This window comes from Camellia sinensis, chromosome 15, assembly GCF_055761805.1.
Source record: "Camellia sinensis isolate YWXY chromosome 15, ASM5576180v1, whole genome shotgun sequence".
Taxonomy (NCBI): Eukaryota; Viridiplantae; Streptophyta; class Magnoliopsida; order Ericales; family Theaceae; genus Camellia; species Camellia sinensis.
In genome coordinates, this window is record NC_138975.1 from 74,011,952 (window position 1) to 74,018,684 (window position 6,733).

At 31.1% G+C, this 6,733-nt stretch overlaps 1 long non-coding RNA gene across 1 annotated transcript; it reads left to right on the top strand.

Moving 5' to 3' along the window:
* Window positions 1-4,370: 4,370 nt before the first annotated feature.
* Window positions 4,371-5,010, top strand: LOC145813592 (uncharacterized). Its single transcript, XR_014356757.1, has 2 exons — window positions 4,371-4,595; window positions 4,681-5,010. It is a non-coding gene; the product is annotated as an uncharacterized LOC145813592 (long non-coding RNA).
* Window positions 5,011-6,733: the final 1,723 nt, after the last annotated feature.

Here is a 6,733-nt window from a genome sequence, read left to right on the forward strand (position 1 = left end):
AGTGGGTTCCATTCATAGAACTGATTATGTATAATCAACTATATGATCTGCAAGTGGGTCTTTTTGACCATCTCATGTGAATATGGGTCTTAATGACTATCTGCTCTATATATGGGTCTTTATGACCAATCTGAACTATTAGCGCTAATGGATGTACCACGCATGACTGTTTGCAAATCTGAATATGTATAAGAATCTGTTTCTGATTTCTAAATCTTTTTGGACATCATTCATCAAAACCTTTACTCTGTTGTTATTCACTGGGCTCAACTCACTGTATTATTTATGTATGTAGGTGATCAGGCACGTGACTAGGCTTAGAGCTTCTGCTTGGATTTTGTCTTGTCAACCAACCTATGTGCTTCTCGTAGAGATTCCAGATATGTCAAATGGTCATGGCTATGTGATTAAAGTTTAATTTTTTGTTTATTCTGTAATTAGGGTGAAGTCCCTTTTTGTCTTATCCGTATAAGGTCACGTATGGGTGATGTGTGATAAATGTATATAAAGTTTAAATTTTTTTTGTCTCATATATGTCTGCACAGCTCAATAGACATTGTATATTTGTTATTTGCTTCCGCTAGCCCCTATTAAATTGTTTTCTATTTAAGAGGGCTTTAGTAATCTACAGATTACTGACCGGTTACGATGCTAAACCTATAGGGACGGGTTTGGGTCGTGACAAAAAGTGTCACTTTAGATATGGTAATTGTTATTATAATTTTTTTTCCCCTTAAAATGTATTGCCATAATTACAATGTATTATTATTTGAAAATAATTCTTTTTTGTATTATTTGCAAATAATTCTTTAATTTGGAAAAGGAAACCCTTAACCTAAATCTTTCCATATCAATCTTAATTTAAAATACAATTTTGAAGTTTTTTCCATATTAGTCTTTGGAAATAATATAATTAAAATAGATTTGTAAAGTCATTATTATCTTTCCATATTAATCTTAATTTAAAATACAATTTTGAAAATCTTTCCATATTAGTCTTTGAAAAGAATATAATTAAAATAAATTTGTAAAGTCATTATTAATGGATTAATTTAAAATTAATTTTATTTTCAAATTAACTTTTGTTGGTGTAGGGTTTCCTTTTCCAAATTAAGAATTATTTACAAATAATACAAAAAATAATTATTTTCAAATAATATTACACTGCAATTATGGTAAACGTAATTTCAGATAGATTTTTAAAATTGTATTTTAAATTCTTGCATAGAAAGTAAATATGTAACAAAAATTGTTAAAAATTATTTATTTATTAATAGTAAAAATACACTTATTAGATTTGTTTGGTTTAATTTTTTTCAATTGTTTGAGTTTTTTTTTTTTCATAAATTTTTTTTAATTTTATTTTAATATTTCAGTCAAATACACATACAAACTAAGATATTTTTGAAAAAAAATTGAGTCATTTTTTTTTGCTTTTATTTTTGACCTTTTCAATTTGAGTGATTTTTTTCATTCTTTTCACTAATTTTATTTTTTACGTGCATTTAGATGAAGTATATCTAAAAATTAAAAAAAAAATTAGTGAAACATGAAAAAACTTTACTGAAAATAAAAAAGCATGAAATATAAATAAATAAAAAAACTCAAAAAATTTATTTGAGTTAAAAAATATTATGACTTTGCCACCTTTTTCTCTATAGCTAAATTAAATTATACTTATTAATGAACATAGTTATACTTTTTTTTATAAAATAAATAAATAAATAAAATATATGAATTTAGAAAATGCATGTGTAATGTGATTACTGATTAATTATAGATATTTAATCAAACTAAACAATATTTTTTTCAAATACATGTGTATGAGTTCAAAAAATACACACTACAAGAAAAGTGGGTATATGAGACGGGACTATTTGCGACGGCACACTTGCCGTCTCAAAAAGTCACTTTTTGCGACGGCTAAAAATGCCGTCTCAAAAAAGCAGAGTATTTGCGACGGCACCATTTGCCGTCTCAAAAAAGCATAGCATTTGCGACGGCACAATTTGCCATCTCAAAAAATGAGAGCATTTGCGACGGTATTTTCTGCCGTCGCAAATACTCGGTTTTTTTGAGACGGCAAATTGTGCCGTCGCAAATGCTCTGCTTTTTTCAGACGGCAAATGGTGCCGTCGCAAATACTCTGCTTTTTTGGGATGGCATTTTCTGCCGTCGCAAAAAGTGACTTTCGTGTTTTTTTTTAAAAAATTTTAGTGAATATTTTTAAAATTTTAAATATTTTTTTTAGATGCACCTTACTTAGATGTATCTAAAAAAAAATTATGAAAAAATATTTTTAAAAATTAATAAATACATAAAAATACAAAAAAAAAATGTATTGTATTTTTGGTATTTAGTGAATTTTTTTTAAAAAAAATTTACAATATTAAAAAAAATTAAAAAAATTAAAAAAAAAATACTTAAAATATTAAAAAAATTCAGTAAAAACAATATAACACGGAAAACAAGAAAGTATAATTTTCTCAAAAGAGTTTTTGGAAAACTCTAACCTAGCATAGTGATTGTGGTTTTGAGACAGCTTCATATATATACAGTCACAAAATGGTTTAAATAAATTCTAGTACTTTTTTCTTTCACAAAAAAAAATTTAAAAAAACAATGTCTTCTTACTCTTTTGATGTAACATTTCTCTTTTCATTCATTTTTTCATCTTCATGTCTCTCTGCCTCTATCTCTCTCTCTTCTCTTTATCTCTTTCACTCATCACCCTTCTCTCTCTGTCTGTCTGTTTCTCTCTCTCATTTTCTCTTCGTGTCTCTCGCCTATCTTTTTTCTCTCTATCTCTCTCATCTGTTTTCTCTCTCTGTCTCTCTCGCTCATCTCTCTTCTCTCTATCTCTCTCATTTCTTTTCTCTCTCTCTCTTATCTTTCTATCTCTCTCGCCCATTTCTCTTATCTCTCTGTCTCTCTCTTTTTCTGTGTCTCTCTCTTGCTTATCTCTTTTCGCTCTATTTCTTTCTCTTTTTGTCTATCTTTCGCTCATCTCTTGTTTCTCTCTCTTTTTCTATCTTTCCCTCTATCTCTATCTCTCTCTCTCTTTCTCTCTCTATCTCTTTTTCTGTCTATCTCTTTCTCCATGTCTCTCTCTCATTCGTCACTATTTCTCTTTCTTACTCATTACTCTTCTCTCTCTGTCTGTCTGTCTATCTGTCTTTCTCTCTTTGTATCTCTCATTCATCTATCTCTTCTCTCATCTCTTTTCTCATTTATTTTCTCTCTATCTCTTTTGCTCATCTCTCTTCTCTTTATCTCTCTCGCTCATCTCTCTTCTCTCTATCTCTCTCATCTTTTTCTATTTCTCTCGCTCATCTCTTTTTTCTCTATCTCTCTTCTCTCTATGTCTATTTTCTGTCTCTCACTCTCTATCTCTCTCTCTCTCTCTCTCCTACTGTGTTTGCGTTGCTCACTTTCTTACTCTCGTCTTCTCTATTTACTGAGCTCCCTCTCGATTTATCGATCCACTACAAGAAAATGCACTTTTAGCGACCACTTTGTCTCTCTCTCGCTCATCACTGTGTCTCTCTCCTCTCTCTCTTCTATCTGTCTCTCACTCATTTCTCTCTCTCACCACCCATCTCTTCTACCACCTTTACCACTATTGCAAACACCATTCCACCACCACCACTACTTCCACTGTCGCCACTTCACCATTATTGCTACCATCGCCACCACTCCACTACTACCACTACCACTACTACCACTACTACTACCATTCTCTCTTCTTCACCCCTGCCACTCCATTTACACTACCACTACCACGACTTCACCACTAATCTCTTTCGCTATCACCATCACCACCACCACCACCACTATTGCCGCTCAATTTCTTCTACCATAAAAAATTAGATCGTGATTTTTAGTAACCCAAAAAAATAAGCCACAGAAAAATATTTTTCATTAACTATAGAAAATTAATTTTTATTTTAGTGAAAAATATTTTTCATTAAAATATTACCCCTACTTCTACCAAATAAAAAATAATAATATTTTTTTCATTAAAATAAAAATGAAACAAATAAATTTTCAATCTTAGTAACTAAAAAAAAAATTAAAAAAAATTCATTAACTACAAAAATATATATATTTTAACAAAAAATAAAATTTTTTGACGACGATAACCCCGTCACAAAAAAAAAAAATTAACGATATTATTTTATTATTTAAATTTCATATATGACTAAAAAAAAATATTTTCTTATTTTTTATTACCGCCCATTTTTTTTCTCAAACCCCAAACCCAAAAATCCCTAACCCCCCCAACCCCCCCCCAAATCCCTAATCTCACCGCCCCTTTTTTTCCCATTCCCGCCCCCCCAATCTCCAATCTCAAACCCCAAACCCAAAAATCCCTACCCCGCCCCCCCCAAATCCCTAATCTCAAACCCACAAATTCCCAATCTCAAACCCAAAAATCACTACCCCCCCTCCCCCCCCAAAATCCCCAATGTCAAACCCACAAATCCCCAATCTCAATCCCTACCCCACGGCGAGCGGCGGAGGAGTAGCGTCGGAGCAGCGGAGGAGGAGCAGTGTCGTCGTCGGAGCAGCATCGGAGCAGCAGCAGCGTCGTGGTTCTAATTTTTTTTCTTTATTGAATATTTATTGGAGTGATCAGCAGAGCAAATAATGTTTGCGTCTGTCTTCTTTTCGGCACAGGTGGTGAAAGGCCTTGGAGAAACTCTGGTCGGAGCTTATCCAGGTCGTGCTTTGAGTTTTATGTGCAAGAAGAATGATCTGAACTCTTCTCAGGTATGTAACCCTGCTTCTTTTGATCTCTCCTTAGTGAAGATTATGTTTGTATGAACATGAATGGTGATGGATGTCAGACTGGGTAATTATATTTATAGTTTCAGACTCAATATATCAAAGAATTCTAATATTTTGGTTGATTGATTTCATGTTTTAGTAATTTATATGTTGGTTGATTCTAATTCTAATATTTTTTTTCTTTCCTGATCCTTAATTTTTTTTCCAAATTTTATTAAACTGCATTACTTTTGAAAATGGAAGAAAAAAAATTTAAACTATGGTTGAGCAGTCTCTCAAGTCTAAATAGTTTGGTCCGAAAAAAAATCAATTCTAGATCAGGGTTTTTATTCATAAATTAATAATTGACTAATAAAATAGTTTGATTTTGAAGTACAAATTAGAAAGTAAGCAAAAATAGTAACTCTATGGCTTATCCTGATTAAATTATTATATATAAAGATATATATATATATATATATATATATTTAAATTATAGAAATTTTATTATTTAAAATAAAAATTTTATTATTTTTTAATATTTTTTGCGACGGCATTACACTGTCGCAAAAAATAGAAAATTTCATATTTTTTATACTTTTTGCGACGGCACCACACCGTCGCAAAAAAGTGTTTTTTTTTAAAAAAAAGACTATTAGCGACGGTATTTTTTGCCGTCTCAAATAACATTTTTAGCGACGGTAAAATAGGGCCGTCGCAAAAAAGTCAAGAAATTTCAAATTATTAGCGACTGCACGGTGTCGTCGCAAAAAGGTAAAAAATGCCGTCGCAAAACATTAGCGACGGCACTTACCGTCGCAAAAACTCTTTTGCAACCCCTGCAGTTGCGACCCCCTCTTGCCGTCGCAAAAAGTCATTTTGCCGTCGCAAAAAGTATTAGCGACGGCATTAGGAGTATTAGCGACGGTATTTTACCGTCGCAAAAAGTCAATTTTTTTTGTAGTGACATATGTAATGAGATTACTGTAAATACATGACTTATAGATATTTACGTGTACTCAATGAAATTGGTTGGTAATTTTTTCAAATTAAAATCCAACTACAGTTAAAATTTATTAAGATTTGGCAATAACCTCAGGCTGAAATGTACTTATAGGTAACTATCACTACTCCTCAGACTTTTTGGAGATAGATTATTTTAACTTAAAAGTCAAAAGGCTATTACAAATTATCACATTACACTCTCTATTTCTTTACATGCCTTTTAGTTAAAAATTAGCTAAAATAATCAATTTCCAAATCACCCCTCAAATTAAGCTTTATTGTTGATCATGTATACTAACAACTAGTTGTGTTAAAAAAAAGAAGAAGTTAATTACTAGCACTCCTCTACTTATATTGTAATTTTACTTTGGTTCTTTTACTTTGAGTTGTGATAGTCAACTCTTTATACTTTTAAGTCAAATTGTAATGTCACACATTTTAAGTCAAGTTGTAATGTTACCATTTTGTCCTTTTATCATAGTGAGATTGTAGAAAATTAAAAGTGAAGAGATCAAAATGAGATTTTAGTGGAATTGTGATAACTAAATTAAAATTTTAATGAAAATGTAAGGGCCCAAATGAGACAAATTTTTTTTTTATTTTATATGTTTGGTTTACATGACAAGTTTCATTAGCTATATTAACAGTAGATGGACGAAAGGGGTGACATTACGACTTAATTATAGTGTAGAAGGTTAATTAAGTGAAGGCCGAACTTGGTGTCAAAGCCTTCTCCTCATGTCGTGTGGCAAATTTAAGTTATCTTTTGTATCTATCTATCTTTTTTTACCTAGAAAAGCTAGTATTAAGTGAAGGCTGGCCATAGTGTCCAAATTTTCTCCTTATGCCATGTGGCAAATTTAAGTTATATAAAGAGGTAATCAAGGTTTGAATCCCAAACATTCGGTTTCATTAAGAAATCTCTCATCACCTTAGCAAAATACATATTATAATATTA